Raw genomic sequence first — 13,432 nt, 5'->3', positions numbered from 1 at the left:
ATTCTCAAATAAATTACTGCTGCACTGTTACGAAGGCACCACCAAAACAGGCTACATTATTACTACAATATTGCAAAACTGAACAGAGGGCAAGTGATGGTCTGGATGGGAAGAGATAGAAGTCGGGAAAAACAAGCTGATACAGTATATAAGGAGATGTGGCACACGGCCAGCAGTGAATGCTTTAGGACGCTGCAACCTGTCAATGCTTTAATCAAACTAATCACAAATTAATTAATTGGAGCCCAAATTTTGGTAAATTGGAATGATCATCTACTGCAAAGAATAAAGCGACTCAAAATCAACAGAAACGTTCAACCACTCTGACTCGAAGCAGTGCATAAACCTGTTACACTATTTGGTGTAAACTGAGAATCCTCCAATAAACAAATACACAGGTTCTTACTTTGGGATCACAGAATGGTTATGTCACAGGAAGCAGCAGTCTCTATCAGCAAACTCCAACAACAGCAACTCGGGTAGTTCCACTCCCCCACCCTTCCACTGTAACATTGATTTTTTTTTCTAATCGAGATGCAAATCCAATTCCCTTCGAAAGAATCCCACACCTCAGCCCCAGTCAGTGCATTTTAGGTCCTAACTATTTGCTGCGCTTTTAAAAAATGTTTTCTTTCTTGCCACTGGTTCCTTTGTTAATCACCTTAAATCTGTCTCCTCTGGCAGGAACCCCATAGCTTTTGCAATTCGTAAAACAGGGGAAAGGATCATTTGCTCCATGAATAGGGATATGGTGTACTAAAACAACATTTATAACACAGTATTAAACTCTTACGCATCAGAAATAGAGCTCACAATTACCAGTTCATCAATGATTAGCAATAAAATAAAACACTTATCTCCGAATTGATACCTGCTTTATCTCCAATCAAGCAAAACCCTTCACTGGTCAAAATGGCATTTAAATAAAGTTAGCAAACACGAGATTACTTCGTCAATCTCTGGATGGAATGCTGTTTTAAAAGAGAGCTTGAAGAGCAAGAGAAAGCCAGGGAGGCCAAGAGAAAGCCAGGGAGGCCAAGAGAAAGCCAGGGAGGCCAAGAGAAAGCCAGGGAGGCCAAGAGAAAGCCAGGGAGGCCAAGAGAAAGCCAGGGAGGCCAAGAGAAAGCCAGGGAGGCCAAGAGAAAGCCAGGGAGGCCAAGAGAAAGCCAGGGAGGCCAAGAGAAAGCCAGGGAGGCCAAGAGAAAGCCAGGGAGGCCAAGAGAAAGCCAGGGAGGCCAAGAGAAAGCCAGGGAGGCCAAGAGAAAGCCAGGGAGGCCAAGAGAAAGCCAGGGAGGCCAAGAGAAAGCCAGGGAGGCCAAGAGAAAGCCAGGGAGGCCAAGAGAAAGCCAGGGAGGCCAAGAGAAAGCCAGGGAGGCCAAGAGAAAGCCAGGGAGGCCAAGAGAAAGCCAGGGAGGCCAAGAGAAAGCCAGGGAGGCCAAGGGAAAGCCAGGGAGGCCAAGAGAAAGCCAGGGAGGCCAAGAGAAAGCCAGGGAGGCCAAGAGAAAGCCAGGGAGGCCAAGAGAAAGCCAGGGAGGCCAAGAGAAAGCCAGGGAGGCCAAGGGAAAGCCAGGGAGGCCAAGGGAAAGCCAGGGAGGCCAAGGGAAAGCCAGGGAGGCCAAGGGAAAGCCAGGGAGGCCAAGGGAAAGCCAGGGAGGCCAAGGGAAAGCCAGGGAGGCCAAGAGAAAGCCAGGGAGGCCAAGAGAAAGCCAGGGAGGCCAAGAGAAAGCCAGGGAGGCCAAGAGAAAGCCAGGGAGGCCAAGAGAAAGCCAGGGAGGCCAAGAGAAAGCCAGGGAGGCCAAGAGAAAGCCAGGGAGGCCAAGAGAAAGCCAGGGAGGCCAAGAGAAAGCCAGGGAGGCCAAGAGAAAGCCAGGGAGGCCAAGAGAAAGCCAGGGAGGCCAAGAGAAAGCCAGGGAGGCCAAGAGAAAGCCAGGGAGGCCAAGAGAAAGCCAGGGAGGCCAAGAGAAAGCCAGGGAGGCCAAGAGAAAGCCAGGGAGGCCAAGAGAAAGCCAGGGAGGCCAAGAGAAAGCCAGGGAGGCCAAGAGAAAGCCAGGGAGGCCAAGAGAAAGCCAGGGAGGCCAAGAGAAAGCCAGGGAGGCCAAGAGAAAGCCAGGGAGGCCAAGAGAAAGCCAGGGAGGCCAAGAGAAAGCCAGGGAGGCCAAGAGAAAGCCAGGGAGGCCAAGAGAAAGCCAGGGAGGCCAAGAGAAAGCCAGGGAGGCCAAGAGAAAGCCAGGGAGGCCAAGAGAAAGCCAGGGAGGCCAAGAGAAAGCCAGGGAGGCCAAGAGAAAGCCAGGGAGGCCAAGAGAAAGCCAGGGAGGCCAAGAGAAAGCCAGGGAGGCCAAGAGAGAGCGAGGGAGAGCAATAGACTGATCCTTTCAGTAAATAGCCAGCAGACCCCGACTGTCAGATTAATGGTAAATCTGACAGCCTTCTGCAAAAGCTGCTCTTCAGCTCAGTTTCCAAATACCGAACGAAACTGTGCGCCTTCTGCAGGCCTGGCTCCTCCCATTATTTAAATCATATTATCCTACTCAAATTCCATTACCTCCTTAAGTTTAAACACAACGGCCGGGATCCTCCGAGCCCCCGCTCCGCAATCATGCCCAGTGCGGAGGATGGGGCATCGGACCTACAATGCCTTCCCGCGATTCTCCGGCCCGCGCGGCGATTCTCCGGGGACGACCGGCTGAGTTTTCGCCGGAGTGGTTCACATATTGTTCCGCCCGGCGGGAGCTCGGAGTCGCAGCTGCGGTGGTCATTCTGGTGGGGTGGCCCGATCCATCAGTGGTGGGGGCCTCCACGATGGCCAGGCCCGCGATCGGTTCCACCATGTTGCGCAGGACTGGCACCACAGGCAGCCGCCGTGTGCATGCGTGGATCCGTGGCCGGACTTTGAGAGTCCAGTATCGGCGTCCGGAGCTGCATGGTGCACTCCGGGGCCCTGCAAGCCCCCTTAAAAACGGAGAATCACCCCAGACTTTCTTAGAAAAAGTCTGGAGTGATTTGCACCAGTTACCTCATGGGCGTGGGGGCATAGCCCCATTACCATTGGAGAATCCCAGCCAAGGTCTCTATCTACTCACCAGGGAATCCCCAGAAATCATAAAATTCCATTGGACCCCACTTTGTAAATATAAACACGGTTTGAAATAATATTATCTTACTTTTACGACATCTTAATTGCACCTTTTGCAGCCAGCCACAAGTCTGGCTTTTAAATCAAGATTTAAAAAAATATTACTGCAGCAGAACTACATCCTAATGTAGATTTTTAAACCATTACTGCACCACATATATAATACAATAGATATACATATGTCTTACATGCATCACACTATCCCCTCAGTTCACAGTATTTGCAAGATTTGTGCCATCAGTAAGTTATGACATTGAGACCTGTACACTCAAGTCTAAGTCATTAACACAGATCAAGAAAAGCAATGTTCTGAATAATAGCCCTCTGGGAATGCTGGTATATACCTTCTTTTAGTCAGAAAATCAACTGTTATTACTACATCCTGTATTCGGCCACTCAGCCAACTTTGTATCCATGTTGCCACTTAATTTCCTTTCAATCTGATAAGGCCCACAAAACATAGCTTTTAAAGGTTCACCTATCACGGGTAACAACACGAAAACTTTATCTCCACTGGCAAAACTACGAACTTTGGATTTCTTGTCTGCTACCTGTTTCATCACATTTTGTGCAACTTTTAAATGTTGTCTAGCCAAGTCACCTGCTCTATTTAATCGTTCCCTAAAATTTGACACGTAATCCAAAAATATAATTTCCGATTTCTCACTCACCAATTCCTTAATCAATTTAAGTGGTCCTCTTACCTCATGGCCAAAAATTAGCTTTGTTCACAAATCTGTGAGGTACTGTATCAAAGTCCATGTACACCATATCAACAGCATTACGCTCATCTACCCTCCCTGTTAACTCTTCTAAAAATTCCAGCAAGTTCAACATAATTTGCCCTTGACAAATCAGTGCTGGCTTTCCTTAGTTTGCCCAAGTGATAATCGACTTTGTCCTGAATTGTTAAACTTGAAGAAAAAAAAAATAAGGCCATAGCATTTTTCATACAATTGGGTGTGAGAACATTTTTCACAAATTGCCTAATCAATCCATCACAAGTCAAAACAACTATGAGCGTGAAAATTATTTACAGTGAATATATTTCGGAAGTAACACCATGGGCGGGATACTCCGTTTCTGGTTCTAAGTGTTGACACCAATGCAAAATTCGTGGACTTTCACGAGAGTAAATGATCCACTCGATCACTCTCTGGACACGGGGCATCCTGCCGATGCCGGCGAACCCTGCCCCCGGGCAGCCTGGTGGGCTCGGCCCACATTGAAATGGATGAATTGAGCCGCCTGGGCATATAGGGTCTCCATGCCAGCACGGATGCACCTGTGCACAGAGGTCTGAGAGATCCCGGACAGGATATACTCAGTGCCTGGAAGGACCCTATCGCGTAGAAGTTCAAGGCAACCATCACCTTGACGGCCACCAGGAGCGGGTGGCCCCGTGGGGGCTGCCGTCCCTAGCGCCCGTCCCTATTGCCAGGGGTACTGTCGGCTGGCACAGCCCTCGCCAGTGGTACACTCCCCAGGCCCCGTAGGGACTACTGTGGGTGTTGCCCTGGGTTAGCCGATGGGCGGGATGGGAGGGGGGTGGGGGTGACAGAGGGTGCAGTGTGGGGGTGTCAATATGGCCGGTATCATTGTGCAGAACCAGAGGCCAAGGTTGGTGGTCAGTGGGTGCGCCGCAAGATGGCCAAGGTAATGGCGGTCCGGGACAGGACACCATCCCAGTCCCATGGGAGGTCACCCGGCCGCTCAGCCTGTTTCACTCCTCCCACCCCACCCAGCCAGGCCAGTGTCCGGTCCAGCAGCCCACAATCGCTCTTCTGGTGTCCTACCTTCTCTCTTTCCTTCATCAGCCACGATGCCAATTTCACAAATTTTAAAAGCACAAATGATCCGTGCCGTCGGAGGCCCCGGGAAATACCGAGTCGGGCCCGCTAATGATATGCAAACGGTGTCTATGTATGTGCGTTTCGTGTGTGTGTTCTGGTATGCATTGATGACGCTCTCGAGGTGACGGAGAATCACGATTAGCGTCAAATCGGCACTTGCCGCGACTTTTGTGTCAGAACCTATTCTCCGCCTAATCGCATTGAGATTTTGGCGCCAGCAAACGGAGAATTCTGCCCCATATGTATTGAAAGAAATTGCCAGATTTAGTGATCAGCAGGTTATAGATCGAGGCCGACTGACCAGTTAGTTTAACAATTCTCGTGTTGGGAATTTTCACTTTGGATAATAAACATAAGATACGATAGTATGGGGTTACGCATCACTACTAATTAATGTGCGGTGTCAATGAATCTGCTACTTAGAATTTGGATGTTTACTCCTTTACGGTTTTACATTGGCAAGGACATAGTTTTTCGCGAGTAAATCTGCGTGTAGTGTTCAGTATAGTTCGCTTATAAGGGTCTTAACCCTCCTGAACTTTCTACATTACTGCACTTCAATTGTGTGGAAATGAGATTACAACAGAAGATGAATTAAACTGAGTACATTTCTTCCCCCAACACAACACAATGGTTTATTAACATCGTCAAAACCATGCAGCCAAAATCATACAGCCAAATAGATAAAATGTGACGGTAACCACAGGACCTACTGATTTGGTTTGCTCAGGATGCAGAACTAAAACACTATTGAAGTAGAATTCACAAATAAAACTGTGGCTTTCTTTCACTAACGGGCACAAGAAACCGCTTCATACTGGTGGTGCAATGAATTCTATTTGGAGAGTTATGAATCTCATTCCACATCTTTATGAAGTATTCAAAACGAGAAGCAGCTCACACAATGAGAGGAGGTATTAAAATATCTTAATTATCCTTCATTAAAAAAAATGGGATTTTATTTCTGAGAAAGGCTACAGCTGCAGTGACGGGGAGAAACAAGCAGAGTGAGCAGATCACATGACAAGCAAAAGGTCTGATTGCGTGTAATGGAAATACAAGCATTCATTTTATTGTAAGACTGCCACTTGTATTTTTGTCTTACATTGAAACAAAACAGAGAACACATTCAGAGTTTTTCAACACCTGATTTTAATCCACTCAAAACCCATTTATTTAGCATTTAAACTGGCCCAATATATATATATATATATATATATTTAAAAAAAAAACTTAACAAGAGGCTAGACATTAAGATCAAATAAAATAATCAATGATTACTCAATGCATTAGATAGGGCCAGCTCACTAATTTTTGCTCTGTAAGGATTTATTAATAATAGTATAGCTTATTTTAATGTACGAGACAGAAGTCAAAACGGTGGGTGCATTAACCTGTTTAAAGTCCAATTGGAAACCAGCCTGAGTTAGTAGCCAATTCATTTCTGTTAACTGGGTAGGTGATCTTTTGATCCCGGCAACCATAGAATTACAACATCGCACAAAGAAAAAGATTACAGAGAAAGCATTTCAACCTACCAATTTGTCGTTTTACAAGCCGAACGTGAAGCCACAGTTGATTTAAGGCTCAGGAGAGAGGGCTCCTGTAAAACAAAGTTTTTTTAAATCATTAGTTATATGAACTAAACAGACGTTGAGCCAAGACAAAATCTTTCATTCAACAACATTTGTCACTAATATCATGTCTGCAAGTCTAAAAATTCCATGGCATAAAAATATTTTCCCTCACCTCTTATCCTTTGCACTGATACAACAAATGTTACCTTTATGCGCCAACTTAAACTCTGCATTGAAAGAAAAACAAAAATATCTCTTGCATCCTAGCAGAAAGGTTTATTTATTAACAAGAGTAGTTAATAGCAAACCAGTCAAGATTAATATCCCCGTTGACTCTTATGCAATAACCATGGACTGAAAAAAGAACCTGAATTTAAAAACATTTCACATATTTCCTGTACTTTGAGTATATAAATGCAGCTTAGATTGTTGTATTCCCATAAGTGACTATACTTCAATGACTGTCCTTGGGATATCCTGAGATCTTGAAGAATGCACGCTAAAATGCAAAATATTTCTTTCAACACAAACATATTTATATTTAGCATGAAAGTCACACTGCAATGTGCACTGGTGTTGCAAACAACAAAGTTCAGGATTAAGGAGGACTACGGTCCTTCTGCCTGATCCCAAAGGTCAACATTCTCGATTATCCAGAATTCCTTTCTACACTAACTGCCCATTGAGCATCCCCTAGCAGACCACTTTCTGGAAAAAGCCATTGGCCTGCATTTCAAAAATATAGACAATAATCTACTAAAATTACAACCCTGCTGGTAATGCAATCATTAAGCATAGAGCATGACATTTAAATTGTGCATGGAACTTCCTGCTTTTAATCTTGAGGCTGTTTTCCCTTATTTCAGGTTTACAGCAATCTGTAGATACTCAGCAAGGTTTGATTCATCTATTCCTTTAAGAATCGGAGTTCCCTACCTCACCACATAACAGGTGTCTTAACCTAGTTGTCAAATTAGTTGCCACTTCTGTACAGTGTCCAACATCTGAGTATCCATAGTTAAATAGAATTATACAATTTACTTCAGGTGTGCGGAACCAGTGCTTTGAGCAGGTTCACGGGGTCTGTACTCTATCCTTCTGACGACTACAATGCAATGTACCATAAATCATGGCATGGAAGTCGATCTTTGAAGATTCAAAAAAAAAAAAAAAAAAAAATTTGCTCCAAAAGCTCCTTCTAGAGTATGAAAAGTGAGCTGCCAGTGATGGTGTCGATGGCTGTCATTTTGAAATGTGAAAAAAGTCATTCAAATTAAAACGTCACATTTGATTTAATGAAATCATTCTACAATTATAGTTTGTCCCACAATTGTAACTTTTGTAAAACAGACAAATTTATTGTCTTCAGCATCCAACGCATATTCTTCATTGAGATCATCCTGAGTTACTTTGGCAATGGTATCTTCATAAAGATTCCACTCTGGATCAGATGTGACACTTCCACTTTCAGAATCATCCCTCCAATAAATCATCTTCATCCATTAAATTGGGTATTCTGCACTGTTTGAATGTTCTGATAGCGACTTGTGCATTCGTAGCATTCCATGATTTGGTGACAAAACCACACAAAACATCAAGTGGGGAAGCATGATTATTGCCAATCTGTGATTTTTTTTCTCTATCATCGATCCAACCATTCCATTCAGTGCAAAGATGATCCTCGAATGGCTTGCTGATGCATCCAAAGGTAAAGCATTGCCCCAATAAATTTACTTCAGGCAGCATGGTGACACAGTGTTAACACGGAGGACCCAGGTTCAATCCCAGCTCCGGCTCAGTGAAAATGTCCCATTAAATAAGCTGCATTCTTTGTGCCGGTTACCAAGATACCCATTTGGCACATCCACAACTTCTCTCCACCCTCATCCATCCAACCGTCATCATGGACAAACACAAAAAACTCCTTCAGAGAACTTGATTTTTGCCATAATTTAAATTTCCAAATAAATAGATGTTAATTTTGTTCCATCGTGAATCGCGTCTTCTCATGTTCTGCAATTTTCAGCAAAACCGTTTACGGATCTTCCCACTCCACAATTCAGTTGCTGGACATATGAAATTGCATGGGTGTTTCATCCATGTTATGATGATATAATGGGTGTAATGTGTTGTGCTGCTGTCCGATGAATAACTGGAAGCTGATCATTTTGGCATCAGGGTCTCTTGGTAGTCTCAGAGTGATCTAGGTCTTCTGCTGAACACTGGACTTCATTGTTCCATAAAGCGGATCCACCAACTTGCAGTTGCTCGGAGATCTTTGCTGGACTCATCTGAGTGCATGCACCAGCACTACATTTCTGGTGACAATATAACCACTCTTGACAATTTGAGGACCTATTCCAACACGTTGCTCAAAATCAGATCATTAGCTAGTCGCTGTTCTCACGGCGCATTTGGTCTTGGGCACCTTCTTCAGAGTGGATTCTTTCTTTCATTCTCACAGCAGTTTTTCACTAACACTGAATTCCAAAAATTTGGCACCGAACCACAAGACAATTAGGGCAGACGTTTTAAAAACCTGATCAAGAAAGTAGACTTGCACGAGGTGCCGTAAAGGAGGAAAAAGGGGAGGTAGAGATTTTTAGGGAGGGAATTCCAGGGCACAGGGCACTCAACTGGTGAAAACGTGAGGAATACAGATATCAGAGGGTCAATGGGGCAGGAGAACATTGGAGGTAGGAAAAGGCAAGGCCGCAAAGAACACTTCAGCCCAGCCAGAAGAGTGCACTGAATTATTCAAGGCTGGTGGAAAAGTCATGGATGAAGGTTTCAGTAACAAAGGAAGGGGAGTCACAGGCAAGAGTTGGGTGCCATTGCGCAGTTGTAAGTAGGCAGTCTTGTTGATGGGGTGATCGTGGCAAGTCCACTATACATTTAAGGTCCAATTAACTTTTTCCTGATTTATTTTATACACGGCTTTTCATCAACCCATTTTACTTTATTAGTTAGTCTGTCTCTTCCTTTTTGATCATCTTGTCCTGTCCTAATTTGGTTTAATCTGCATCTTGAAATTTGTTTTGTCCTCAGCTGCAATTGGCCACAATGCACTGCAAGAAGTAATGACCCCAGGACTGAACGCTGTAACAGCCCACCAGTGACACTTTGGGTTGTTAATGCAATTTACTTCAACCTTGCTTCCAATGGTTTCGCTTGCTTTCAATCCAAAAGCTGGCATTCACTTCCTCATCTACCTTTTAATTAATCATTTGAAGCACTGTATCAAGGATCATACCAAAACCAAAATATTTTGCATCCATAGAAAGCTAAAAACCAAAAACTTCCTCCAAAGAACATGCCACAAACCCATGATAATTTCCCCTTACCTTCTTAATATACTTATCAGACAACAAAGTCATTTCCTTAAATGCCCTAGTATCAAAGTAAATCCAAGCTGCTGCCTTGTCTACCCTTAACTTTCTCAGCCCAGAGACTTTTTTTCCTCACTAAACCTTCATCCATTTCACCTCCCCCAGCCCCCATTTCACCTCCCCCAGCCCCCATGCCACCTCCTATCACCAGCCACCCTCCCTCCCTGACAAATTGTTCCATGCATGATGAATGTAGGAATTTCGGATATTGTGTATTATGTGTATTTGGTGCAGGAATGTTTTTTCTCATTAGTGTATCCTTAGTTTGGTATTCTCCTGCTTTATTAGTTTAAATAACACATGCCTATTAATCCTCTCTACTAGAATAAATTCCATGATCATCCAGTTCAAAGTCTCGCATTTTAAATCAAAACTGAGCTCAAGTTCCGAGCACCTTACCAGCCACTTGTGCTGACTGGTTTCGACCTTTGGTTTTAAAAGTCATTCTCATCCAATGTAGAGAGAATTAAGCTATTAGTAGCTCATTTTATTTCCTTAATAAATCATTATATGATAGATTAAATGCATTTGTCTCATTTAACTTTCAGCATTCTTTCTCTGATGTGAAAGGGACAGTTTGCTCTAGTTGTATTTGGAATGATTTACAGAGACATGTGAAGTACCGTCTTCATATTAAAAAATAAAACTGTGTTCAGGATATTTGTGCTGTACATCTGAAGTATATAATTAGCAGAACTCCCATAACCTTGCTCATAGTTGGGTTAGAAGCTAGGGAGCACCAGGCTTCATACAGATTCCAACAGACACAGTTTTATCAGAATTTTAATTTAGTGGCTTAAATTATAAAAAATGATTTTTTTTTCTGCCATTCATAACATTTCAATTTCACCTCAAGTCTAGGACTTTGCACATTGGGTGGTTCCTGCTATAGCTTGCGCTTTTTGGCCCTTTTCACCCAGATGTTTGGGGGGGGGGGGGGGGGGGATTTCAAATGATTATCTCCAGAAAAGTTGTGGTGACGAAAGGATGTTGAAAACCCAACAGGAAAAAATATGAGACAAAAAGGAGCAAGCAATGGTCTGCCTGAGAGCTCGGGTTCAGTGTGGAGTTCTGTTGGTGAAAAGATGGCAGGAGCAAGCTCACCAGGTGGGGGGTGCCCATTATGGTGGACAAGCTTGCTGAGGTGATGGTGGCGGAGTTTGAGTGGCAGTTCACATAGCATTTTGAGTGTCATGGGAAGGAGATGATGGCCTCACTCAAATAGTTGGTGGACGACATGCTCGCCCCGATAAAGGAGATTCTTGGAAAGATATCGACAGTGATGCAGGAGCAAGGTGGTGTTGAAGGGAGGAGGCATTGTCGTGGCACAGCGATCAGCTTATCCTGATGGAAGAGCTGTGGAGGGAGCGTACCAGCCTCCCCGGACAGGCGCCGGAATGTGGCGACTAGGGGCTTTTCATAGTAACTTCATTGAAGCCTACTCGTGACAATAAGAAAATTTTCATTTTTTTTTTCATTTTTCAGGAGGAGAGCAACCTTTGGTTGAGAGCCAAAGTGGAGGACCCTGGAGAACAGTTCACAGTGGCAGAATCTGTGGATTGTGGGACTGCCTGAGGGGGTGGAGGACCAGTGGACTTTTCGGAGACACTTTGCTTTTTTTAATGGATGGAGGAAGAGGAGGAGGACACCTCCCTCTTTGAGCTGGATAGAGCTCATCGGTCACTCCAGCCGAGGCCGAAGGGAATGAACTACCAACAGCGGTAACAGACTGTTTTCATAGCTACCAGATGAAGAAGAAGGTGCTGAGATGGACGGAGCAGAATCGGGAGAGGAGGTGAAAATACAGTGGTATTCGTATATACCAACACCTCACGGTGGCGCTGGCAAGACAGGGCGAAGGCAGCGTTGCACAAGAGTAACATACGGTTTGGGGTGGTCTACCCAGTGAAAGAGAGAGTTACACAAAACTCCAAGCATTATTACTTTGAGACGACGGAGAAGGCAGAGGCGTTCATGAGGACTGAAGGAGGTGGACTCAACGGAGTTTTGGACTCCACTTTTTCTTATGTTGTGGCTGGGAGGGGATGGTTCTGGGACGTTGAGGCAATATTTTGGAGTTTGTTTCCCTATGTTTGTGGGTCTATTATGCTGGGTTGTTTGGATGGACTGGATGTGGGTGGGGGGCTTTCGTGTTGTTTTTTTCCACATTGGGCATATGGAGGGAGGGGGCTCTCTCAGGGGCCACCTCGCTAGCAAAGGCAAGTTGAGCGGGAGCGATGGGGGAGGGGGGGGGGGGCATGGCTATCGGAATCTGTGTGGACAGGTTTCGATGGGCCTGGAGATGTGAATGGTGGTGAAATGGGGAGTATGCAGAAAGAAGTGGTTACGTGAGGAAGTGGCTGGGGGGCTTAGGGCAGACGGGGTGGGGGGAGTAGTTGGTTGGCTGTGACTAGAGGCAGGATTGAGTCCCGCTTGTTGGGCGGGAGCAGTGAATATGACTGATTTGGGGGGGGGGGGGGGGGGTTGATTTTAACATTTAACCACAGAGTACCTACAGTGCAGAAGGTGGCCATTCAGCCTATCAAGTCTGTGCTGACCCTGGGGCTGGTTTAGTCCTGAGGCTGGTTTAGCACACTGGGCTAAATCGCTGGCTTTTAAAGCAGACCAAGGCAGGCCAGCAGCACGGTTCAATTCCCATACCAGCCTCCCTCGCGCCGAATTGTGGCGGCTAGGGGCTTTTCACAGCAACTTCATTGAAGCCTACTTGTGACAATAAGCGATTTTAATTTCATTTCATTTCGAAAGACCACCCTACCTAATCCCACTCACTTGCCCTATCCCTGTAAACCTACCTAACCTGCTCATCTTTTGGAAACCAATGGGCAATTTATCATAGCCAATCCACCTAATCTACACTTCTTTGTACTGTGGGAGGAAACCTACACAGGCACACGGAGAAAATGCAAACTTCAGTCACCGAAGGCTGGAATTTAACTCTTATGGTCTTAGAATATCCATTTTAGCAGTTTCTGAGGAAGTAAGACTGAAGTTTACGGAGTAAACAGTCGTTTCAGACAATATCTGGAAGCAACATAAAAGATAGCTCGACAGGAAAAGGTGATACCAAGTTTTACACTGCCCAGCTGCAGAGACACTCTAAAGGAGATTAAATCAATTCTCAGTGAAGGAAAGAGAAGGGGAAACAACCTTTTTTCCTTCAGTAAAATGGCACGGTTCAGTAACATGGATGCTCAGATATGTATAAATAAAGAGCACTGACAGGCACAAGTTAATTATAAGCCAGCAAACCAACACACAGTAAATAGCAAATTACTGGAACATACAAAAACAATTTACAGTTCAGGGAAAAGGACGGTAATAGTATGAATGAGAAAATGGTCACATTTAGTTTTAAATTACAACTAACGATGGAACAATTAGACAGGGTTGAACAGTCTTTTCCTCCTTCACCTATTCCGATTTTCTTTCAATTCACTTTTGTGCCCTTTTACTGCAAGG

At 44.8% G+C, this 13,432-nt stretch overlaps 1 protein-coding gene across 12 annotated transcripts in view; it reads right to left on the bottom strand.

Moving 5' to 3' along the window:
* Positions 1 to 13,432, bottom strand: part of sgms1 (sphingomyelin synthase 1) — a 162,862-nt gene that overhangs the window by 69,051 nt on the left and 80,379 nt on the right. For 11 of the 12 annotated variants that reach the window (XR_005463694.1, XM_038821273.1, XM_038821274.1 and 8 more), the window contains one exon: positions 6,525 to 6,589. The gene's annotated coding sequence lies outside the window, so the exon portion shown is untranslated. Of the gene's footprint in view, positions 1 to 6,524; positions 6,590 to 6,735; positions 6,782 to 13,432 lie in introns of those variants that run through there. The other variant, XM_038821278.1, reaches the window with a different exon arrangement.

This window comes from Scyliorhinus canicula, chromosome 16 (assembly GCF_902713615.1).
Source record: "Scyliorhinus canicula chromosome 16, sScyCan1.1, whole genome shotgun sequence".
Taxonomy (NCBI): domain Eukaryota; kingdom Metazoa; phylum Chordata; class Chondrichthyes; order Carcharhiniformes; family Scyliorhinidae; genus Scyliorhinus; species Scyliorhinus canicula.
The sequence above is the reverse complement of the archived record's forward strand: the minus strand, read 5'-3'. Positions and strand labels throughout refer to the sequence as shown.